This window comes from Culex quinquefasciatus, chromosome 2 (genome assembly GCF_015732765.1).
Source record: "Culex quinquefasciatus strain JHB chromosome 2, VPISU_Cqui_1.0_pri_paternal, whole genome shotgun sequence".
Taxonomy (NCBI): Eukaryota; Metazoa; Arthropoda; class Insecta; order Diptera; family Culicidae; genus Culex; species Culex quinquefasciatus.
Genome location: NC_051862.1, coordinates 28,920,415 through 28,947,133, shown reverse-complemented (window position 1 = coordinate 28,947,133; position 26,719 = coordinate 28,920,415). Strand labels below are relative to the sequence as shown.

General features: G+C 34.7%; 1 protein-coding gene across 7 annotated transcripts in view; it reads left to right on the top strand.

The window, feature by feature from the left end:
- Positions 1-26,719, top strand: part of LOC6054789 (atypical protein kinase C) — a 352,606-nt gene that overhangs the window by 70,379 nt on the left and 255,508 nt on the right. The window lies entirely within an intron of this gene.

Below are 26,719 nucleotides of genomic sequence, written 5' to 3'. Positions count from 1 at the left end.
TTTTTGTCAAAAATAAGGCCGTTGAAAATATTTTTCAAAGTTTATGTCGCCCCCTCTTCAAAATTGGTCCGAAAATCAGGGGGCAAAAAATATTTTTTTCAAAAAACTTCAAAATTTCAAAGAAAATAGAAGAGTAAGCAACTGAAAACAGTTAGAAATGCATTTTCCAGCATTCAAAATCATATTTTACATGTCTGGGATCGATAAAAAATATTTTCATTTTTGTGAAAATCCAATGTACAAAGCACCGCAAAAAGTTTTTTTTCGGCGAAAAAAATCTCTTCAATACTTGCATATTTTTAACACTTGTGATTGCAAAACAACTGGGTAGTATGTAAAATACATTTTAGAAGACTTTTTTCATTCAAATGTTGAGACAATGGCTTGTAATTTCAATTTTTATATCCCCCCCCTCGACCCCGACCAGAGTCGAGAAACATAAACTTCAAAAAATATTTGCAACGGCCTAAACAAATAAAATAGTAAAATGTTGTAAAGAAAGTTTATAAAATTCGTTAAAAAAATCATGATAATTGAAAATCTTATCATGTTTTTTTTGTAAAAAAAATGTGTTATTTGACATTAATAAATGTTTATAAATATATGTGAAATAATTCACTTTTGCATACAAATAGGCTTTGGTAAAAAATAACCTTCTGAAAAAAAAATCAAATATTTAATTCTTAGCTGCATTTTTCACCGATCAAAATCTTAACATTTTTTGAGCAAATGGAAAGGAATCTGAAATAAATTTGTTTGTCTGTTTTTGGTTTTTGTGTAATAATGAAGATGCTGCTTTTTACTTTTTTTTGAGTTGCCTAATTGATTTTAAAGTAAAAATTAGTTAGAGTTAGAATAGAATAGTTAGATTATTTGGAAATTTTTCGTTTAAGAGCAAATTTACCTAATTTTTGAATTTTTAGTTTTAAATGTTATTGAAAAATTATTCATAAACATCTTAACATTTAAAGACATTTGAATAGAGCAAATTTCTTTTTAAATAACGTTTTTTTTAAATTTATGTTTGTCTGCTAAAAATAAATATTTTTATGAAAGCATATTTTTTCATTTTCATTTACTCAATCCGACAAATTGAAAGATAAATTAAATTTCATTAGAAGACAGCAAATTTAAATGAAATTAGCCTAAAAATTAGGCCTTAAAAAATGTTTTCATCAAAAAATCACTATTGCAGACAAAGTCAATTTTTAAGAAAAAATTAAAATATTCCCGGTTGATACTTTTAGTAGAAAGATTAATTAAATTGAAATACTTTCAATATCTGGAATTTTTCAAATGGTCCATTGAACCAATTTTGTTTTGCCTTTTGGGTGTTATTGAATCCACCTTTACTAAGGAGTAGTAAAACAAGCCTCCAGATATCTACTCCAGCTATGATTTTTGGAAGAAACACAGTAATTGGAAAAGTCACCCTGGATATTTATATTTTAATTTATTTGTTGAATCACCATTATTATTTTTTTTTGGGAAAAAGACTGACTATTTGAACACATAGTTTTGCAATAGCGTTGTCAAAATTAAAGATATTTTAAATTATTAAAATAATTTTTTTTATAATTTTCTGTATTCTACTTGAGTCTAAATTGATGTCCAGAGAATCAGTCCAATTTGTTATTAGACAATTTTTCGATTTAATTTTATTTCCAAATTTATCAAAGTGGATTTTTTCATCTTAAAAATGAACTATTTTAACCTAATTTAAAGAATATATATCCGAAAAGTTTCCAAAACCCTCGCTAAAAACCGAAAATGGTTCAGTATTTTTTTTAACATTTTTTGTTTACATTTGAATTGAAGAAAACAGCATGAAAATGTTATTTTAAACTGTTTTGCTATAAATTATAAATCTTCAGAAAGATTTTTAATAATTTAAATTTTAGAACTGTATAAATTATAAAAAATCATATAAATTACAATTAAGTGCTCAAAAGTTTGAACAATAATGTAAGAGTTCCATTTCTTTTCTACCCCCGGTTTGGTTTGGAAATTTCAAATTTTCCTCCGAAACTTCGGATGGTGTTGAAAATGTGTAAAAAATATTAGCAATAATAATTTTGAATTAAAAATTGGTCTGAAACATTGAAGATCTGGCAACCCTGTCTCGAGATATGGCCATTTAAGTGATATTGATGTACTTTTTGGAAGCCGGATCTCACTTAAATGTATGTAAACCATGTCCGGCTCCACTATCCGACCCAACGTTGGTTAGATTATCAAAAGACCTTCCCAACGAGTCCAAAACATTGAAGATCTGGCAACCCTGTCTCAATATATATGTCCACTTAAGTGATATTGATGTACTTTTTTGAAACCGGATTTCGCTCAATTGTATGTAAACTATGTCCGGAACCACTGTTCTACCCAGGGCTGTGGAGTCGGAGTCGGAGCCGGAGTCGGTGGAGTCGGGTATTTTTGGGGACCTGGAGTCGGAGTCGGAGTCGTCAAAACTCGAACAGCTGGAGTTGGAGTCGGAGTCGGAGCCGAAGATTTCTGATAATCCGGAGTCGGAGTCGGAGCCGGAGTTATCTTAAATTCAACAAAAAATATGTTTTTTTATTGTTCAGTATTTCCTATATAACAGCTTAATTTACAAAACAACTTATATTTTTAATTGATTTATAAAAAGATTATAAATAGTAATCACTGTTTTTGCAGATCGAAAAAGAGTCACTGACAGTTTAACTTTTGTAACAAATAATCAACGATAATAACAATCTCTTACTTGGAACTCAACATGCGCATTTTGTTTATAACTGAGTACAAGAAAATCAAAGTGGTGCATTTAAAATAATTTAAACTAGCAAAAAATGACAAAAGCAGTTGCAACAAATCTGAAATAATCATTGATTGTTGATGTTGATGTTGATTATAGGTAAACTATTTTGATAACGTTTCAAATTATCGTTGAACAAATTTCAAGAATTCAGTACAAAAATGAACTAATAAAAAAAATTATAGAACAAAATATAGGATTTTAATTTATTTTTCAAATATTATAAATAAAAAACACAGAATCAAAATATTATCAACTGGTACGAATTTTCTCATACTGTATGTCTTACGCCAATATGACGGAAGGTGATAATCATTGCAAATCAATGTACCTTAAAAAAAATAAATATTTGTGACCTAGAAAATATTTTATTTGTGGATATTGTTTTTTTTAATTATATTTTAAGTTTTTTAATATACTTTGATAGAGGCGCAAGATCATCCATAAAGCTTCGTTTTAGGTAAAGATTCTCGAAGTATCGTGCACCTCCTTTTTGAAGTATATAAAATTTTGAAATTAAAATAAAAAAAATAAAAAAATAAAAAAAATAAAATAAAAAAAAATATTTTCCATGTCACAGATATTTGGAAAGAACATCTTAAGCGTCCTTTCTACGAAGAATTTGTTTAGATACATTGATTTGCAATAATAATCTCCTTCAGCCATGGCGTGATGTCCATGTACGTCTTAACAAAAAAAAAAGTTTCGTTTAAAATTGTCATTTAAAAAACAAGGTGCCTGTCACTGTGCATCTTACAAATGTCAGCCTGAAAGTGAGCAAATTGAATTTTAATGTTCAATAGATCATTAAAACCAGATTTCTTTTAGTTATTCATTCAAAAATAACAGTTTAATATTTAAATTTATTAGCTTTGAATAACATATTTTCAAATTTGAGGTTAAGCAAGTAAATCCAAATTTACTTACAAAACTGTTTTTCTCAAAATGCCTCTAAAACTGAAGATATTTTTTGATTTCTGTTTCCAAACCGTATAAAACTTGTAACCTAGAAACTTTTTTCCGTTTATTTACTTTATTTTACTTTTACTTAACCTATTTTTCTTGAGAAAAACATGACGCTTAGAGAGTATTTAAATAATCCTATTTATCAATGTTTTAAAAATAATTAACCAATAATAGTTAACTAACTTTTGAAACATTTAAAAACATGTGGAGTCGGAGTCGGAGTCGGAGTCGGCTAAAGTTGGTAGGCCGGAGTCGGAGTCGGAGCCAACCATTTGTTCAAAGCCGGAGCCGGAGTCGGAGTCAGAGTCAGCTAATCTGAGAAAGCCGGAGTCGGATTCGGAGTCGGAGTCGTTTGAAATATGACCCGACTCCGCAGCCCTAAGTTCATTGTTGGTTAGGTTATCAAAAGATCTTTCTAACGAGTTCAAAACATTGAAGATCTGGCAACTATGTCTCGAGATATGGCCACTTCACTGCCGCTCGAAGCTAGTCCGTCCCATATGTAATTTCGTCAATTTTGAGGTAATAATGCAGTTTGGTTCAAAATCATGTAAACTATCAGAAAAACCAATAAAATGTAGTACTTTGTTCTAGAAATCCGGAGAAAATCCACTTTTTCGTGGAATTCTAACACGTAGCCTTATGGGCGGGACAACTTTGACACGCGTTTTTCTCGGCTTGCTGTTTTTACATATGGGACGGACTCGATTAGAGCGGCAGTTCAGTGATATTTATGTACTGTTTTATCCCGAATCAACACAAATAGATGAAATTTGTGTACAGCCATTATTGTTAATGAGTGGGGAAGGCTCCAACCACAAAGGTGGATTAAGTTTGCTTTTCCAGGAAGGTTCACTTTTCAGAAACCAATTTGTTTAAATCATTTCTTGATTTTTTTTAAACATAGCCTGACTAACGAGTGCTGTATTTTATACGTGTTTTGTATTTTATTGGTCTAGATGCACAGAAAAAAAAATCAATCCTCGTAATCGTGAATAAAGTTCTCAAATGTGAGAAAAAAAAAACGGAATCGACGTAACACCTTATTATGTGGCCCTCTTAAACCTTGCGGTTTCGTCAACGGATCCACAGGCGTGTATCGTTCTTTTTGCGACAAGACTCCGCCTCCCGGGTCTCCTAAGTGTGAAGGTATGGCACGGGGAGAGGGCACCGAAAACCTATATTTACACTTAGAATTTATTTGCGTCCGCCTCGGGATTCGAACCGGCGACCTCTGGATTGTGAGTCCAGTGCGCGGTCCGATTGATCCACACAGGCAGACAATGTGAGAACCACTAAGGAATTTATTCATGAGTATGGTGCAGAAGAAGTAATTTTGCATTTTCATTTTTTTTCTACAAAAGTCTTCAAACAGGACTGGTCAAACAAAATGGGCATGTGCATATTCGTAAATCTGTGTTTTGAGAAGGGCACAACTGATCGATTTTGTGTACGAATTTGGATTGATTCGGCTGCAAATATTGTAGAATGACAACTTAACTTTATCATAGTGTTTTCCTAACCGTTTCATAATTGCCCACCGCAAAAATGTCAACATTGGAAAATTAAAACATCGGTTTCTCATAATCGAAACAGCAACGCCTGGCAGCCTAATCATCGTGACTTCGCCGCCGTCGATGTTTGCTCTGCCCTGGTTCTCTAGCACGCAAATTGATGTTCCGGTTTGCCGTCGGTTTACTTCGGCTTGTTATTTTCCCGCAAGAGAGCCCCCACTTTCCCCCCTTTTGCACGAAATTTCCCCGTTCTTGCCTGTAGGCGATCAATCAGGCGATTGTTTACGCGGTGCGTCTCCTCCTCTGCTACCCCGCCAATATCGTGAAAACGTGAAAATCGTTCGACAATTTCGCGTTTCTGAGATTAGCTTTTCCAGCGCGGTGTGGGTGGTTTAGAATTTCTGTAAGCCAAATACGTGCTTTTTTCGTGGTTGTGTTTTGGAGAACCGTCAGTCGTCAATCAGAGAGGAGAACCACAAAATAGCCGCGGCTCCGGCGTGTTGACGCGTGTGTTGATCGACGTCAACGGTTTTTTTTTACTTTTCCTCCCTTCGGGGTGGATTTCCCGGGGTGAAAGCCTAGCTGTGAAAAGCTCTGCTGCCGGGAATTGACTCAATGGGGCGGCTGTTTGTGGAAATCTCGTCGGCGCAGCGTAATTGGAAAAGTTAGGGGTTTAACTTGTTTTTAAATGTATTTTTTTTCTTCAGGGATATGGGCTTTTTTGCGACGCAAGTTTAGCCGTCGAGATTCTCATCGGCTAAATCTAAGCTGATTCAAAAATCGAAATCTACCTGCTGTCAACTAAGCATGAACATGAGCATGAGAGATCACCCATGGTTGCCCCTCTGTTGCTGAACAGAACCGTAATATCCTTTCAGCACTACTGATTAAAGGCTTCGACGATCTAGTGGTGTTTCCCTTATCAACAGCATGTATGAATGCGCCGAAAAGATAAAACACCATGATTGCTAAAACTAGATCAGTTGCGAATAGGTAACAGTCATTGGCCACCAACGGCGCCCGCCATGTCAGTTTGTAGACCTCGATTTTAAGGGACGGGAATGTTAGTTAGCGCAGGTTGCTACTAGGGCAGCTGATTTACTCTGTGCGAAATCTACCTGCTGTCAACTAATACTAATAACTATAAAAATAATCGAAGGCCCTTCTGAGAAATTCTCCACCATTTTATTTGTATTTTATTTATTTTACTCAAACTTGCTGGGTTTGTTTTTGTTAATTTTGTAATCAAGTCTTGCATTTCAAAAGGGATCAATTCTCTGAGATTTCGGTCATTCGATTTTTTTTTTGTATGTTTAAATCCGGCTGAAACTTTTTTGGTGCCTTCGGTATGCCCAAAGAAGCCATTTTGCATCATTAGTTTGTCCATATAATTTTCCATACAAATTTGACAGCTCTCCATACAAAAATGATGTATGAAAATTCAAAAATCTGTATCTTTTGAAGAAATTTTTTGATCGATTTGGTGTCTTAGGCAAAGTTGTAGGTATGGATAAGGACTACACTGAAAAAAATGAAACACGGTAAAAAAGTGTTTAATGCTTTTTAATTTCACATTTTGTCACTTAAACTAGATTTGCAAAAAAACCCTATTTTTATTTATTTATTTTTTTAAGGGGACATTTAATCAGGGCTGAGGAGTCGGGTCATATTTCAAGCGACTCCGACTCCGACTTTCTGAGATTAGCCGACTCCGACTCCGACTCCGGCTCCGGCTTTCAGATTCAACCGACTCCGGCTCCGGCTTTCAGATCCAACCGACTCCGACTCCGACTCCAACTCCGACCCACCAACTCTAGCCGACTCCGACTCCAGCTTTCACAAAATGGTTGGCTCTGACTCGTACTCCGACTCCACATATTTTAAAATATTTCAAAAGTTAGTTTAGTATTATTTCGAAAACATTGATAAATAGGATTATTTAAAAACTCTTTAAGGGGTTACATACATGTAGAAAATTACAAAATTTCATATTACAGAAAATTTATTAAATCAACTTAAAAGATGATTTTCAAACACTCCTGAAAGTTTCATGAAGGTATTTAAGCTCAGAGTTTTGCCATGCGCAAAGCAAACTGTCTAACTTTCTGAGCGTTTTTCTCTGAACACCAAGTTAATTTACGGGTGCCACGATATCTCGAGATGGGACGGACCAAATTGGCTGAAATTTTGGGTGAAGACTCCCAAGACATATTCCGTGTGCATGACGAAGCCCGATTTTGAAATTTAGAATTTTCAAAAAATACAAAAATCAAAAACTGGCGATTTTTTATATGAAAAACAGAAAAATATTTTTATCTTTTTTTTAAATAAACTTTTTGAAAATCGGCCTTCGTCATGCACACGAGACTGATTTAACGAGTCTTCACCAAAATGTTGAGCCGATTTGGTCGAAGCAATGTTGAGATATTGTGGCACCCTTTTTTTTTTAAACTGCTAACTTCAAATAGCTATATCTCGGCAAAGCTACAACCAAATGTCTTCAAATTTGTTTTGATAATAGATGAAAAGTAATATTTTAATGCCCTGAAAACAGATTTAAAAAAAAGTTAAAGTGTGTGCTCAAACCCACCTCTGACATTTTTGTAGATTTACATGTATGTAACCCCTTAAGTGGAAAAAAAACCGGAAAAAAGTTTCTAGTTTTACAAGTTTTAGACGTTATTGAAACAGAAATTAAAAAATCGCCAGTTTTTAAGGCATTTTCAGAAGAACAGTTTGGTAAGTAAATTTGGATTTTTTTACTTAACCTTAATTTTTCATTAAATTGATTAAAAGCTAAAATATTCAATTGTTATTTTTTTTAATGATCAATAAAAGAAAGCTGGCCGTCATGGTTGATTTAACATATAAATTCAATTTGCTCACTTTTAAGTTGACATTTATAAGAAGCACAGTGACTATCATAATCACCTTGTATTTAAAAAAAAAAAAAACAATTTTAAACGAAACTATTTTTTAAAGCTCCATTGAAATTTTTAAGACGTACATGGACATCTCGCCATGGCTGATTTTTATTGTTACAAATCAATAAATCTAAAAAAATCTTCTTGGTAAGAACGCTTAAGGGGTCATTTTCAAATATTCGTGACCTAGATAATATTTTACCTCGGAATTTTTGATTTATTTGAATTTTTAATTTTTTTATATATTTAAAAGGAGGCGCTCGATACTTCTTGCATCTTCACCTAAAACAAAGCTTTATGAATGGTCGTGCGCCTCCATGAAAATATATTAAAAAACATAGAATAGGATTAAAAACAAAAATCCACCGGATAAATATTTTCTAGGTCACGGATATTTATTTATCTTGAAATCCTGTCCTATCCTGAAATCTTGAGATTTGTTCAACGATTATTTGCAACAATATCAAAATAGTTTGCCTAAGGATCAACATTCTCAGACACTTTTATTTTTTTGTACAAAGTTATAAACAAAATGCGCATGTTGAGTTCCAAGTAATAGATTGTTATAATCGTTGAATATTTGTTGGAAGAGTTATCCTGTCAGTGATGTTTTTGTTTTCGATTTCCATAAATAGTGATTATTATTAATATTTTGTGATGTACCTCGTGACTTTTTTCCTGAACATTGATTTACTTAAAACCACCAAGACATTCACTATCGGGGTATAAGATGACTGTGTGTGTTCTTTTTTAAGAAAGAACTATATTAAATTTGGTCAAATTTAAGTTTAAAGGGTACATAAATATTGGCAAAAGGATGCAGTCAAAAATCAATTAAATATTTCTGACTACAAAACCAATATTGTTTTTATTTTTTTTGAGTTATGATGATACTGCATACTTGGGTAAGAGCTGATTAACAGGTTATCATTTAGTGATCTCAAAAAAAAAAAAAAAGAAATGGCAACGCAGAACATTCAACACAAAAAAAAATTAAAAATATAAGAAGTTTTGTAAATTGATCTGTTTTATAGCAAATACTAAAAAATAAAAAATCAAAATAATTTTTGTTGAATTTAAGATAACTCCGACTCCAACTACGGGCAATCAGAATTTTCGGCTCCGACTCCGACTTCAGCTAATAAAATTTAACCGACACCGGCTCCGGCTCCGACTCCAGCTGTTCGAGTTTGTACGACTCCGACTCCGACTCCACAGCCCTGCATTAAATGACAACTTTTCAGAAATTACCAGAACGTGCATAAAATCTTTGACCGAGTTATAAATTTTTTAATCAATACTAATTTTGTAAAAAAATCGAAAAATTGGTCGCCAAAAACTTTCAACTTCATTTTTTGATGTAAAATCGAATTTGCAATCAAAAAGTACCTCAGTGAAATTTTGATAAAATAAAATGCACCTAAAAAAAGTGAACTCGGTCAAAGATTTTTTGCACGTTCTCGAAATTTCTGAAAATTTGGCATTATGTTCCCTGAAATATATCAGAAAATAAAAAATATAAAAATAGTGTTTTTTTTTGCAATTCTAGTTTTAGAGACAAAAAGTGAAATTAGAAACAATCATTTTTTTACCGTGTATCATGTTTTTTCAGTGTAGTCCTTATCCATACTTACAATTTTGCCAAAGACAGCTAATCGATCAAAAAATTCCTTCAAAAGATACTGATTTTTGAATTTTCATGCATCATTTTTGTATGGCCAGCTGCCAAATTTGTATGGAAAATTATATGGACAAACTAATGATGCAAAATGGCTTCTTTGGGCATACCGAAGGCACCAAAAAAGTTTCAGTCGGATTAAAACATACAAAAATTAAAATTTAAGAAAAAAGATCGATTTCGTAGAGAACTGCTCTGATGCAAAATTCTTACACCGAAATCTCAGAGAATTGTTCACGTAATTTTAAAAGAAATGAGTAACATTTTGAAAGAGTCAAAATTAGATAAAAGTTCCTGATGAACAAGAGAAATTGTTTGCATAAATAATACAATCAATCGCTTCTTATCTTATGGGAGCAAATCAACATCCAATTTGTTTTCCTCAGAAATACAATATTTCCCTTTAGTTTACGTTCCCTTTCCCTAGGACAAGCCCCGGCAAGGCCATGTCCTTGTTTTACTGCCTGTGTCATAAAGAAAACTCGTTTGACCCTTTTCCGTGTTGTGTTTTTCTTCCCTTCTTTTTACCCATTTCTTCAATCCGATTTTCCAGCACTGCAACGAAATGGCAAATGATATTTTAGCCTAACCTAGAATATAAGTAAAGCCACAGCCACGATGTGCCCCTCAGTCGCATCCCGTCACCATAAATTATCATTCCTTGGCCTGGTTTCTGTCATTACCCTCTCCGGGGGATTCTGATGAGGATCTCCCTGCCCCCTCCACTCACCTGGCAAAGTGGTGTTGCTAGTAACTACTAAATATTTACAACCGGTCCGGTTGGTGCTCTGCGGTATTCCGAACCCCCCCACCGGGAAGGCTGGTTACTATGCTTTGGTGGCTTTGGGCTGGGAAGGTTACTTGTTACTTACCAGTGTGGAATGGAAAAAAACTTTCAACTTGGCGTTGATGAGTTTTGAAATGTTTTTAATGCCGCTTTTTGAATAAGAAAAATAAAAATCTTTAGAAATATTCAGAATTCTGAAGTACTCAACAAACAAAAGTCGGGAGTTCCGTGAGTAATTCCCGTATTGTTGCAACATTGTTACCGACTACAAATCCTTTTTAAGTGAGTAAAATCCGCTGACATGTCACAAGAACAAAAAGTAATCTCCAGTTGAAAGGAGGAAAAAATGCCCCAACCCTTTTTCCTTCAACTAACGTTCCAGTACACAGAGCTTATCGCACTCATCTTCTCGCTTTTGATAGTTCCGTTTTCTCGGAGAGATTGATGAAACATTCATGCAGTGTCTTACAGACAACCCCCACCCCACAAGTTATAAAAAAATGCGCGCCCTCTCGAAATAACCCCAAAAAGCTCAGACATTTTCAGCAGCAAAAAAAAAGAAAAATTCCAACGCTCATTTCTTCGCGTCTTGCTCGTAAAAGTAAAATTTTACGACGTGTTTAGAAATGTGATGTGTTTATTTAATGCTAAGCGAGAAGCCACGGCATTTATGAACGGCCCCCGCGAGCGCCTTTCTTGACCGTTTCTTCGTTTGGCAGAAACACTTTCCAAATGGAACTGCCTAAATTACTTTTTTGGAATGCCCGTTTTGGAGAAAACTTTCGACGACGACGACGTAATTTATCTTGTTTAGTGCCGTTTAGCAAGTCTAATTACGCACTAGTGGAACGATTTTCGAGTCATTTTCACCAGATCAGAAGAAGGGGGGGACCCATCAATCACCCTTCAATTGAAGTACCAAGCGACTCCATCATTTCGCTCTCGAAAACATGGCGCAAAACAAATCATCTTCTCCGTGCTCTTTATTAACACATTAAAAAAGAATCACACGAAAACTATGTAATTTTACCCAAAGACCTATGTAAATTTACATCACTTCCTGTGTAATTTCGCTTTGCAACAAAGTTTGATGTAAAATTACATCCAAATTGAAATAAAATTACGTCATCTTTTTTTCTTACTGTGTGCTGTCGATCAACTGGACCAGAACTGTTTCGTTCTCGGAGTGACTTTTCTGGCTCGTAAAAGCTCTAACGCGCTGTGTGTACTATTATGATTGATGATGAAAAGCCAGAGTGGCGGCGACGACGCCGCGCCAGTTTCAAGGATTTTTCCTTCATCAAAAGTAAATATGAGCAGCAGTATGGAGAAGGAAGAGAGTGAGAGAGAGAGAGAGCGCGCCTGTCTACCTCAATCAATTTTCTATTAATATGAAATCGATGTCTATGGCGAGAGAAAGAGACAGTGTGTTTGGAAAGAGGGAAAAGCTGCAAAAATAATAAAAATTGGAACGCTGGGGGAAAAAAGAACGATCGAAGAGAAGACGAAACGCATCTGGACTGTGGAGGATGATTTATTCAGCAACAAATCTAAAACCCATTAAAATAAACGTCCGTCTCGTACGAGAAAGGAAGCTGGATTGTACGAGAGAGATATACATTTTCTAATGTCTTTATCTACGAGGATTTTTATGTTGCTAAGGAATGGCGGTCTTTATTATGTATAGTGAATCAGTTATTGACGTAGTTCGATATTGTTTGGCAAAATTATATCTTTGAAATGTATTCTAGATAGTTTGTTGTGAAGAATTCAAAAAAATTATAACTAAGCCTGTTGTTATGCGATTTTTACTGGTTTTTAATATCTGTAATATGTTTTCTTAATTTGTTTACCCAGGCAGACGGTAATAACAAAATTCATGCCATTTCAATAACAAATATTGTTAAAATAACTGATAGTTTTATGGAATCTTCTTGAAAAATCACTTTTTGCATAAGAGTTTAATACCAGTTTATGTTATCATAACAAAATTTGTTATTGGTCTGATATTGGTTGAAAGCCAAAACAACTTTGAAATAACATTTTTTGTTATGGAAGAATACCTGATCGGATTAGTTGTTAAAATAACAAAAAATAATAACAAAGAATTGTTCGAAAAATAACTAAAAATGTTATTAGTTCGTTATTACAATAACAATCCAATAACAACAAATTCATAACGACGAATAACAAATCTTGTTATAAATAACATAAAATGTTATTGGCCAAGTATTTCCAAATATCAAAAAATGTTATTCTCAAATTATTTCCGTCTGCTCGGGTATCCCAGTTTAAAAATATGTTTTTTTCCTGATTTATGTTTTCGTTAATTTATTGGTGTTTTGTTTTTTTCGTCCATTTGTCTGGTTCTTGTATAGAAATTGTATTTGGTCAAAGGTCTACAAACATCTTTTTGAAATGTGAAGGTGAATGTTTAAATTTTGCAATTACGGTTATTTGAAGGATCGAAAAATTTCATAAAGAATTAATTTTTCACATTCAGAATCGTACCATTAAAAAAAATATGGCTTTTGTCGCAACAGCTCATGGTTCGATTTTCAAAAAAAAAAAAAATTAAAAAAAAATATTTTACTTTTATTAAAAATTTTAGTGAAAATTGAGTTTTCTTTTGCCTTCCTCACTGAGGTAAGGCTATAATCCTGCTCTAAAAATGAACTTTTTATTAAAAGCTCGAAGACCCACTTTCATATATACATATCGACTCAGAATCGAAAACTGAACAAATGTCTGTGTGTGTGTGTGTGTGTGTGTGTGTGTGTGTGTGTGTGTGTGTGTGTGTGTGTGTGTGTGTGTGTGTGTGTGTGTGTGTGTGTGTGTGTGTGTGTGTGTGTGTGTGTGTGTGTGTGTGTGTGTGTGTGTGTGTGTGTGTGTGTGTGTGTGTGTGTGTGTGTGTGTGTGTGTGTGTGTGTGTGTGTGTGTGTGTGTGTGTGTGTGTGTGTGTGTGTGTGTGTGTGTGTGTGTGTGTGTGTGTGTGTGTGTGTGTGTGTGTGTGTGTGTGTGTGTGTGTGTGTGTGTGTGTGTGTGTGTGTGTGTGTGTGTGTGTGTGTGTGTGTGTGTGTGTGTGTGTGTGTGTGTGTGTGTGTGTGTGTGTGTGTGTGTGTGTGTGTGTGTGTGTGTGTGTGTGTGTGTGTGTGTGTGTGTGTGTGTGTGTGTGTGTGTGTGTGTGTGTGTGTGTGTGTGTGTGTGTGTGTGTGTGTGTGTGTGTGTGTGTGTGTGTGTGTGTGTGTGTGTGTGTGTGTGTGTGTGTGTGTGTGTGTGTGTGTGTGTGTGTGTGTGTGTGTGTGTGTGTGTGTGTGTGTGTGTGTGTGTGTGTGTGTGTGTGTGTGTGTGTGTGTGTGTGTGTGTGTGTGTGTGTGTGTGTGTGTGTGTGTGTGTGTGTGTGTGTGTGTGTGTGTGTGTGTGTGTGTGTGTGTGTGTGTGTGTGTGTGTGTGTGTGTGTGTGTGTGTGTGTGTGTGTGTGTGTGTGTGTGTGTGTGTATGTATGTGTTCAAAAATCTTGCCAAGTTTTTTCAGCACTGCCTGAACCGATTTTGATCGAACCAGTTGCATTCGCCTTGGTTTAGGGTCCCATACATCGCTATTGAATTGTTAGAAGTTTCGATAAGTAGTTCAAAAGTTATGTATAAAAATGTGTTTTCACATATATCCGGATCTCAATTATATGCATGTAAACGATGTCCAGATCCATCATCCAACCCATCGTTGGTTAGGTAATCAAAAGACCTTTCCAACAAGTCCACAACATCGAAGATCTGGCAACCCTGTCTCGAGTTATGACCACTTAAGTGATATTTATGTACTTTTTTGAAGCCGGATCTCACTTAAATGTATGTAAACGATGTCCGGATCAATCATCCGACCCATCGTTGGTTAGGTAATCAAAAGACCTTTCCAACGAGTCCACATAATTGAAGATCTGGCAACCCTGTCTCGAGTTATGACAACTTAAGTTATATCTGTGTACTTATTTTTCTGGACCTGAAAAAATAGCTGAAATATGTGTCCAAACCATTAATATTACCCATTGTTGGTAACAAGTGAGGAAGACATCAACCACAAAGGTGGATTAAGTTAGTTTTTAAATCGATTGTTGGAATAAACCAAAATAATTTCATGTTTTGCCTTCCTCACTGAGGTAAGGCTATAATCCTGCTCTAAAAATGAACTTTTTATTAAAAGCTCGAAGACCCACCTTCATATATACATATCGACTCAGAATCGAAAACTGAACAAATGTCTGTGTGTGTGTATGTGTGTGTGTGTATGTGTGTGTGTGTGTATGTGTGTGTGTGTATGTGTGTGTGTGTATGTGTGTGTGTGTATGTATGTATGTGTTCAAAAATCTTGCCAAGTTTTCTCAGCACTGGCTGAACCGATTTTGATCGAACCAGTTGCATTCGACTTGGTTTAGGGTCCCATACATCGCTATTGAATTGTTTGAAGTTTCGATAAGTAGTTCAAAAGTTATGTATAAAAATGTGTTTTCACATATATCCGGATTTCAATTATATGCATGTAAACGATGTCCAGATCCATCATCCAACCCATCGTTGGTTAGATTATCAAGAGACCTATCCAACAAGTCCACAACATCGAAGATCTGGCAACCCTGTCTCGAGTTATGACCACTTAAGTGATATTTATGTACTTTTTTAAGCCGGATCTCACTTAAATGCATGTAAACGATGTCCGGATCCATCATCCGACCTATCGTTGGTTAGATAATCGAGAGACCTTTCCAACGAGTCCACATAATTGAAGATCTGGCAACCCTGTCTCGAGTTATGACCACTTGAGTGATATTTATGTACTTTTTTGAAGCCGGATCTCACTTAAATGTATGTAAACGATGTCCGGAACCATCATCCGACTCATCGTTGGTTAGGTAATCAAGAGACCTTTCCAACGAGTCCACAACATCGAAGATCTGGCAACCCTGTCTCGAGTTATGACCACTTAAGTGATATTGATGTACTTTTTTGAAGCCGGATCTCACTTAAATGTATGTAAACGATGTCCGGATCCATCATCTTACCCATCATTGGTTAGGTAATCGAGAGACTTTTCCAACGGGTCCACATAATTGAAGATCTGGCAACCCTGTCTCGAGTTATGACCACTTAAGTGATATTTATGTACTTTTTTGAAGCCGGATCTCACTTAAATGTATGTAAACTATGTCCGGATCCATCATCCGACCCATCGTTGGTTAGGTAATCGAAAGAACTTTCCAACGAGTCCACATAATTGAAGATCTGGCAACCCTGTCTCGAGTTACGACCACTTAAGTGATATTTATGTACTTTTTTGAAGCCGGATCTCACTTAAATGCATGTAAACGATGTCCGGATCCATCATCCGACCCATCGTTGGTTAGGTAATCAAAAGACCTTTCCAACGAGTCCACAACATCGAAGATCTGGCAACCCTGTCGCGAGTTACGACCACTTAAGTGATATTTATGTACTTTTTTGAATCCGGATCTCACTTAAATGCATGTAAACGATGTCCGGAACCATCATCCGACTCATCGTTGGTTAGGTAATCAAAAGACCTTTCCAACGAGTCCACAACATCGAAGATCTGGCAACCCTGTCTCGAGTTATGACCACTTAAGTGATATTTATGTACTTTTTTGAAGCCGGATCTCACTTAAATGCATGTAAACGATGTTCGGATCAATCATCCGACCCATCTTTGGTTAGGTAATCGAGAGACCTTTCCAACGAGTCCAAATAATTGAAGATCTGGCAACCCTGTCTCGAGTTATGACCACTTAAGTGATATTGATGTACTTTTTTGAAGCCGGATCTCACTTAAATGTATGTAAACGATGTCCGGAACCATCATCCGACTCATCGTTGATTAGGTAATCAAGAGACCTTTCCAACGAGTCCACAATATCGAAGATCTGGCAACCCTGTCTCGAGTTATGACCACTTAAGTGATATTGATGTACTTTTTTGAAGCCGGATCTCACTTAAATGTATGTAAACGATGTCCGGATCCATCATCTTACCCATCATAGGTTAGGTAATCGAGAGACTTTTCCAACGGGTCCACATAATTGAAGATCTGGCAACCCTGTCTCGAGTTATGACCACTTAAGTGATATTTATGTACTTTTTTGAAGCCGGATCTCACTTAAATGTATGTAAACTATGTCCGGATCCATCATCCGACCCATCGTTGGTTAGGTAATCGAAAGAACTTTCCAACGAGTCCACATAATTGAAGATCTGGCAACCCTGTCTCGAGTTATGACAACTTAAGTTATATCTGTGTACTTATATTTCTGGACCTAAAAAAAATAGCTGAAATATGTGTCCAAACCACTCATATTACCCATTGTTGGTAACAAGTGAGGAAGGCATCAACCACATAGGTGGATTAGGTTAGTTTTTTTTTTTAAACTTGTATCTTCGTGAAAATTGTCCAAATTTTTCTTTAACTCACAAGTTGAGATTTTAAGTCAAAAATATATAAACATTTTGATGCTGTTTCAAAAAAAAAAAAAAAAAGAAAAAAGAAAACTACAAAAGTGTGTAAGTTTACATCTTTTTTGTGTAATTTTACTTATTCCGCATTATTTGAGGTAAAACTACATCAAAAAGAGGTAACATTCACCCTTGATTTTAAGCTGTTTTGGTAATCGGAAAGGCCACAAAACAATTAGAAAACTGATTGTAAGATTATATCTACATATTCACATGTTGGGAAAAACATAATTTTACATCTAAAAATATGTAAATCTACCAGTTTTTGAAGCAACGCCACCTAATCAAGGTGTTGTGAGGTAGTATCAAATCATAACAGAGGTAGGTAATATTTAAAAAAAAGTTTTAACGACTGCCAAATTTACACAATTTTGCGCTGTGATAATATGAAAATTTGATTTAAATTTTTGAAGTACTGATTTTTGGGAGATTTTCTCGTTTTTATTTCAATGCCATTTTGATAAGCGTTTTTTTGTTTTCTTTCCTTGTTTTCCTTGTTAAAAAAATGATTAATTTTGCATCAGAAACTGGTGAAGTTTTCTTTTTCTGTAAAATTTTACATTTTTAAATATTTTTAAAGTAAAATAACTCAAAAAGGATGTTACGTTCAACCAACCATTTTTGCAACTGTCCAAAATCAAACTTTTTTTTCTGAGAAGGTAAATCTGTATTTTCAGATAATTTCATAATTTATGCAGACCATTTTAGCCAAGCGTTTTTTTTTCAAAATTTGTAAACAAGTTGCATAAAGAAGATTTTTTTAACACGAATCGTACATTTGTCTAACGAGGTGTACCGATATAGATAAATACGACGAGTACTGAAAAAAAAACAAGTTTCACAACGAGTTGCCTGTAACATTTTTTTTAATTTTAAAAATACACAATTTGAAAGGAATTTTAAATTAAATATTTGTCTGTTTACTGTTCAAATCAAAACAACATTGAAAAGTTCTGCTTTTCGCTACAAATCCTGAAAAGTGCTGATTTTTTCAGCACTCATTTCAGTGCCGAAAAGTAGAACTTTTCAGTCCATGTTTCAAAACGTGCTACTTTTCGATTATGTAAATTTTGAATGAAAAATGTAGGCCGTTTAGTTGTTCGAAAATCACAGGAAATTGTTTCGGGTTATTTTAGAAAAAATAATCAGGCAACTAAAAAAATTTTAAAATGCCGTATTAATGACATTGAAATTGCGTTTTGTTATTCAAGGTAAATCATACGCCTAAAATCAACAATGTTGTGCTTTAAACTTTTTTTCGTTAATTTCTCTCATTTTTTTTGTCTGCTCAGAATCAGCATGAAAATTCCCCAACAAATACCACGAAAAAAAAACTTATCCACTCAACAGTGCAGCAAATAGAATGCGAACACTTTTCAAGCATGAGTGAACATCAGCTAAATTTGCCCGAAAGCGCTAAAAAAATATCGATTTCCTCCAAAATTTTCACACGTCCCCCCTTGCTCGTCCTTGTGTCAATGTATGTGCAAGTTCAGGTACGCACACGATAGCAGAAAAAAATCGCTTGCAGTCACGCGAAAAAATCGCATTCGCTTGAAAAATAAAAAAGGCGATTTTTTTTCGTGTGCTCCGGTGGCGATAACAAAATTATTGATAATATTTGCACGAGCCTCAAGCACCGCTCCTGGCAATGGCGAAAACTGAATTTGTGGATCGTTTTTCGCAGGTTGGGTAGCATATGTGTGGGTGGATTGCACTTGTTAAGAGGCGACTTTGGTTTTAATAAAATTTGTTTTAAATTCGTGTGATTTTCAAGTTTGATTTCAAACAAAATAATTAAATTTAAAATCCCCCTTTGTAATGCGATTACAACTGACCCCGATTTTCGATTGCACCCCCCGAAGGGGGGGAGTGCAGAAAAAATGAAATCATTTCCAGACCGGTAATCAAAGCCGGGCTTTTCCTTCCTTCAGCAGATTTTTTTTCTCTCCTCAGTCGTCGTAAAAAGTGCACAGAACGACGACAGGGGGAGAAAAAAAATCATCACCCAAGGCCGTTTCAATTGACACCGTGTCGTCGTCGTCGTCGTCGGTGGGAAAAAGCCTAGAATCACGCGAAAGCAGGAAAAGCTGGGAAAATCTGGGTAAAAATAGCACCAGCAACAGGGAGGGAGGCTGGAAAAACGTCCGATTCTTTCATCTTGGTGGCTGGGGAAATTCGCTTCGTTATCGTTTGGGCTCGTGAATCAGTTGGGGAAAATTGTGGGTGAAAATTTCCACTTTTATGAATTTTTCGTTTTTTTTTAAATATGTATAATGCGGTTTGATTCTTTTCGTAAACATTTTTCTCGAATATATTATTTGTTTTGTTTTTGAAAACGTCGTTCCATTATTTTGATTTATGGGTTATAATTATTTCGCCTTTTTTTAAATGTTGTGATTTTGTTTCATAATTATTTAATAAGATAGGATTCTCAATGAGATTTGTTCTACTTAAGTTGCGAAAACCATTAAATCCTCCACCAATTAAAATCCTCTTCGAAGTGCGCTCCTTAAACCAGGACACTCGCTTCGGTAAGCTTTTTCTCCTTTTTACGGACCGGATGTCCTGTTTCGGGATTGTCCATTCTCATGCTATATCCCCCCTCGCCCTCCCGCAATCTTTACTTTGGGATTTATTTTTATTTTAAACCCATTTCTTTTCTTTTCCCCTCAAGCTTACTTCCCACTAAAAACCACCCGAAAATCTCCCCAACTTGAAGCTCTGAAGACTGTGGAGACTGCAGACTCGCTCCCTCCTCCCCCCATCAGAGTGTAGGTCCGGAACAAACTGAACCTGAACCGCTCCGGAGGAAAAAAACGGGCTTCTCTCGGTTACGGTTCGGTGGTTGATTTGAAGGGCACCTCTACTCGAAGTGCTCCGTACGAGTTTTGTTGGTTTGAAGTTGAAGTTTGGGATTTTGCAATATTTTTCTGTTTTGGTTGCCCGATTTGTTCAACAATTTTTCTGTTTGTTTTGAATGTGTTGAAGGCTTTCATAAATTCAATTTCTTTACCGTTCCCATTTAAGTAATTTTCCGCCAACTCACACAGCAGTTGCCCCGACCCCTCTTCGATTTGCGTGAAACTTTGTCCTTAGGGGTAACTTTCCCTGATCACGAAACCGAGGTCCGTTTTTTGATATCTCGTGACGGAGGGGCGGTACGACCCCTTCTATTTTTGAACATGCGAAAAAAGAAGTGTTTTTCAATAATTTGCAACCTGAAACAACCTGAAACGGTGCATGAAACAGTGCTTGATGAGATAGAAATTTGGTGTCAAAGAGGCTTTTGAGCAATTCTCCACGAAATCGGTCTTTTTTTGGAATTTTAACTTTTGTATTTTTTAATCCGACTGAAACTTTTTTGGTGCCTTCGGTATGCCCAAAAAAGCCATTTTGCATCATTAGATTCTCCATATAATTTTCCATACAAATTTGGCAGCTGTTCATACAAAAATGATGTTTCAAAATTGAAAAATCTTTATCTTTTGGAGGAATTTTTTGATCGATTTGGTGTCTTCGGCAAAGTTGGCTACACTGAAAAAAAAAAATGATACACGGTAAAATTTTTTTTGGTGATTTTTTATTTAACTTTTTGTCACTAAAACTTGATTTGCAAAAAAACACTATTTTTTTTTGATTTGTTTTAGAGGACATCAAATGCCAACTTTTCAGAAATTTCCAAGCTGTGCAAAAAATCTTTGACCGAATTATAAATTTTTAATCAATACTGATTTTTTCAAAAAAGCGAAATATTGGTCGTAAAAAATTTTCAACTTCATTTTTCGATGTAAAATCAAATTTGCAATCAAAAAGTACTTTAGTGAAATTTTGATAAAGTGCACCGTTTTCAAGTTTAATCCATTTTTAGGTGACTTTTTTGAAAATAATCGCAGTTTTTCATTTTTTTAAATTAATATTACGCCCTTTTGAAATGTTTGTCTTGGTTTAAAAAATTTTAAAATATTTTTTTCGAAGAGATCGGAAAATTTCACGAATGTTTCATATTTTAACATTGTAAATCGGACCATTAGTTGCTGAGATATCGACATTAGAAAATAGTGGGCTGTTAGGGTGAGACTTAGAAAACATCAATTTTCCTGTTTTTAAACGCTTGCATGGCAATATCTCAGAAACTAAGGGTCGTATCAACAAAGTTCAAAAAAGCAAAATATAGAGAATTTTCTCAGCTTTTCAAAAATATTTTTTTTTTAAGTGGGCAAACATGTGCACTAATTTTAAAAAAAATGAAAAACTGCGACTATTTTCAAAAAAGTCACCTAAAAATGGATTTAACTTCACAGTAAAAAAAATCTGTGTAAAATCGCATGCAAAAGCATGCACATCACCTTTGTGAGCAAAAGCATGTAATATTGTATGCGAAAAAGTGTACATAAAAAGCATGTACAAAAGAAAAATAAATAAATACACCCCAAAATAACATCAATCTGTTGAGAGTTATATCCAGATTACCAAGACCGCCCCAACCATCTCGGCTATCTCGCCGCTGTGAAGTTAGCTGGATCAACACCGATGTAGCTGTATGTTCCCCATACATCGTATGCAGCTAATTCAGTATACGACGTACGGAAAACCTACTGGTACATCGGCATTGGACACATCATTTACAAGTCGGTGAGATAGCCGAGACGGTTGAGGCGCGGACTTGGTAATCGGGATATGACTCTCAACAGATTGTTGTTATTTTTGGGATGTGCAACATTAATTTATTTTTCTTTTGTACATGCTTATTATTTACACGTTTTCGCATACAATATTACATGCTTTTGCTCACAAAGGTGATGTGCATGCTTTTGCATGCGATTTTACCATCGGATTTTTTGCTGTGTTGAAAACGGTGCACTTTATCAAAATTTCACTATAGTAGTTTATGCAACAAGTTGCAAAAAGAGGATTTTTTCAGCACGAGTCGTACATTTATCCAACGAGGTTCACCGAGTTGGATAAATACGGATAGTGCTGAAAAAATCAAGTTTTGCAACGAGGTCCATACAACATTTTTTGCAATTCCAAAAAACACACACTGAGTGAAATTTTATGTCAAATTTTCATGTATTTTGTCAATAAATCGATTAAATAAAAAAAATGTTGAAAAGTGTTACTTTTCGAAACAAGTGTTGAAAAGTTCAACTTTTCAGCACCCATTTGAGTGCTGAAAAGTAGAACTTTTCAGCATTTATTTTGAAAAGTGTTGCTATTCGATTCTGTTATTTTTGGTACAGAAAAGTAGGCTATTTCGTCGTTCAAGAATGACAGGAAAAGAAAGTAGTTTCACGACGGAATTGCAAAAAAGTACTTTTTGATTGCAAATTTGATTTTAAATCGAAAAATGAAGTTGAAAAATTAATACGAGCAATATTTCGATTTTTTGAAAAATCAGTATTGATTAAAAAAATTATAACTCGGTCAAAGATTTTCTGAATTTCTGAAAAGTTGGCATTTGATGTCCTCTAAAACATATAAAAAAAAAAATAGTGTTTTTTTGATAATCAAGTTTAGTGACAAAAAGTTAAATAAAAAATCACCAAAATTTTTTTTACCGTGTATAATTTTTTTTCAGTGTAGTCCATATCCATACCTACAACTTTGCCGAAGACACCAAAACATCAAAAAATTCCTTCAAAAGATACAGATTTTTGAATTTTCACAAATCATTTTTGTATGGACAGATGCCAAATTTGTATGGAAAATTATATGGACAAACTAATTATGCAAAATGGCTCCTTTGGGCATACCGAAGGCACCAAAAAAGTTTCAGTCGGATTAAAAAAATACAAAAAAATGGATTGACCGAAATCTGAGAGAACTGCTCTTTTATGTAAAATTAGACCCCAATTTGATAGCGTACTCAGAATCCCGAAAAACGTATTTTTCATCGAAAACAAAACTAAAATTGCTTTAAAAATTCTCCCATTTTCCGTTATTCGACTGTACACAATTTTGGAACATGTCATTTTAAGGGAAATTTCATGTACTTTTCGAATCTACATTGATGCAGAAGGGCCATTTTTTTCATTTAAAAAAAATCATTCTAAGATTTCGTGTTTTTTCTAACTTTGCAGGGTTGTTTTTTAGAGTGTCACAATATTCTACAAATTTGTAGAACAGACAATTACAAAAATGTTGATATAAAAACATAACGGGGTTTGCTTATAAACATTACGAGTTATCGCGATTTTACGAAAAAAAGTTTTAAAAAAGTTACTTTTTGCGTTTCTCTTTGTTTCGTTGTCCGTGTCTGTCATGATCGACGACGACCAACTTTTTAATACTTTTTTTTCTCGTAAAATTGTAATAACTCGTGATGCTTATAAACTATAAGCGATAAGCGTTATCATCTGGTTCGGTTTTTTTAGGAAAAAAAAGTAACTGTGCAAATTTTGAGCCAAATCGGTTAAGGTTTAAGAGTATAAGGTGGGAAAAACCGCAAAAATAAATGGAGAAAAACTTTGTCAAAGACCGCAAAACGATCCGAGTTAACCCTGTCGAGTTATTAGCAATTTAAAGAAGGCTTTTTTGTATGTAAAGTTTTTTTTACCAATTTTAACAAATGCGACCCTTAAACCTTTAACCGATTTCGCTCTAAATTTTCACAGTTATTTATTTTTGCCTAAGGAATCGAATCAGAGAGTATTCCTTTGGTCGATTTTTTTACTGTCCCCCTAATGCCCGAAAACTTTCTAGAAGAAAAAAAATCTAATAATATGCCTGGGAAGTTAGAAACACCCTTATCGTGAACCACCCTAATTTTTAACCTAGTCAAAAGTTGCCGATACCCATTTGCAATAACTCTTCGGAAGACAGCTCCAACATTTTAGTATTTTTATTTTTGGAAAATTCGATTTTCACTTTAATTTGGATCTGAAACAATGTGCAATACTAAAAAAAAAATTAAACGTATCTAATCTAACCCTATCGCAGCCAGTCTTTCGAGGGCATCCTGGAAAATGCCTTAGGTTGATTTACGCCTAGCATTCTCTTGTCATTATTTACACTTGCAGTGCCCCAATGCATTAGATTGCTTTGAAGCATCTCAAACGTTAAAGCGGCCAGGCCTACTGCGTAAAGTTAACCGCAAAGATGATTCGTTGAAGTGAGCAATTCGCTACGAAATTGGCCGATTTTAACCGTTTTAATTTTTTTTGTATTTTTTTATTAGACTCAAACTTTGTGGGGGCCTTCCCTATTACCAAAGAAACCATTTTGTGTCATTGGTTCGCCCCATACAATTTTGACTGCGTTCCATACAGAAATGGTACGTACATACTCAAACAGCTGTAATTTTTGAGTGAATTTTCTGATAAACTTGGTGTTTTCGACAAAATTGTAGGTATTTTTGGAACTATTGAGAAAAAAGTAGGTGCATGGAAATGTTTTTTTTTTGAAATTTTTTAATTATCATTTTTTTTCACAAAAGCTCAATATCTCAAAATACGTATTTTTTTTGAGAATTTTTGATATGTTTAAGGGGACAAAAATCCGCAACTTTTGAGCTATAGAGAAGTATGGTCAAAAAATCTGCCGCCGAGTTCTGATTTTTTGAAAAAATAGTGATTTTTGGAAAAAAATAGAAATGTTATGCAAAAACAAATTTGACTTAATTTTTTTATGTAAAATTGAATTTGCAATCGAAAATTACTTCACAGATTTTTTTTATAAAGGGCTTCGTTCTCAAGATATACCCACCGAAAGTTTGATTTTAGCGACATACTTACAGTTTTTCTGTTTTAAAAATAGTGACCAAATTGTCTAAGAGACATTGAATATTGGACCTCTGGTTGCTGAGATACAGCGGCTCAAAGAAAAAGAAACAAGAAAATTGAAGTTTTCTAAGTGTCACCCAAACAACCCACCATTTTCTAATGTCGATGTCTCAGCAATTAGTTGTCCGATTTTCAATGTTAAAACATGAAACATACGTGAAATTTTTCGATCTTTTCGAAAACAATAAAATTAAAAAAATTAAATCAGGACTTACATTTGAAAAGGTCAAAACATTATTCATTATGCCTTTTTGAAATGTTAGTCTTTATTTAACAAATTTCCAATTTTCAATGTCTCTTAACGTGAAGACTTCCATCATTGTCATGATTTTTCGTTCAAAGATATAAATTTTGCGTCGCTTTCAATATTTTGACAAAATTCCTTCAACAAGTTGTTTAGAAAAGTGCCCTACACATGCTGATTCCTTTTGGTAACGATTATCCCATTCCTTGTAAAGTTATGGAAATCGTCATTGATCAATGATTGTTAACTTAGGACGTCAATGACTGTGCCACAAAATTATTTAAATTTTGAAGCACATTTGATTTAGATCAAAAATTCTTTCAGTGGCTTCAAGAAGGCAACAACCAGCACATGCTGATTCCTTTTGGTGCTGAAATTCGTTAAATTGAATTTAATACAGAATATTTTATAGTGATGATCAATTTTCTTCGAAAATGATCAACGGCTTCACCTTAAACAGTTTTATAGCTAATTTTCTGAACTCTTCAAAAAAAAATTTTTTTTTTCAAAAATGGTAACTCGTGATCACTACTTTAAAAAATCGAAAATCTGCAAATATTTCGCTAATATCAAATTTTCAGTGGGTTTATCTTATCAAAAAATCTTTAAACCTTTAAATTTATGTTTCTTCCATGATTTTATGATTTATGTTTCTTCCAAATAAAAAAATGTGATGAGTCGATTTGCGATCACTTGCAAAAATTGCTCTTAGAAGATGTTAAAAATTAGTAAAAATATTTTAAAAAAATAAAGGATAAGCTCAAAATCTCTAACAAGGATCGAAACTCTTCTTAAACTTGATAGCTACGTAAATTAACTTTTTTTTCAGCCGAGCAAATTTCTTCGTTGCTTTCCGTGTGATGACTTTTCAGCTGCGAATTTTGCCATTTTGTGAATTTTTCCTCCAACCTTTTTTTTCAAACAGATCCTCCCCGGAAAGACTTCCTAAGGGTTTGACCTTAAGACGGATTTTTCCGTCTCTCTGCCTGGGATTCGGGGGCTTATCCGGGGTCGGGCGAAACGGAATTTTTGTTGGTCCTTGTCTTTTCCATCGAAAAAAAAAAAGCAGAAAAAACGGCTCTATTTGTGCTTTGTCTGGCTGACTGGGCTGGGAATGGCCGGAAGCAAATCTCACGATTCATCGATTTCTTGAAGGTTGTTGGATTTTGAGCGGAGCGATATTTTTTTGGGAGTCCGGAATTTTCTAATTTTGGTTTATTTGGCCTTTCGACATATTTCAAGATGAGAGCTTTTTTAGATTTTGAATAAAAATAACTTCAAATCAACTAACAAGCTTCGCAAACTTTTCCCTCTTGAACAGCTAATTTAAAGTTCAACCTTCTGCATAAGCTGCAAAGCGCAAACTTTTCGTTCGCAAAGCTCCTACTAAAACAGGATTAAATTTTCAGTCTCCGGCAGCAGCTTCGCACACACAAAGTTGAGTCGTTTCCCCCCACCACCCCACTTTACTCGATTTGTGTGAGTGAGGGCGGAAATTCCAAGGAAAAGG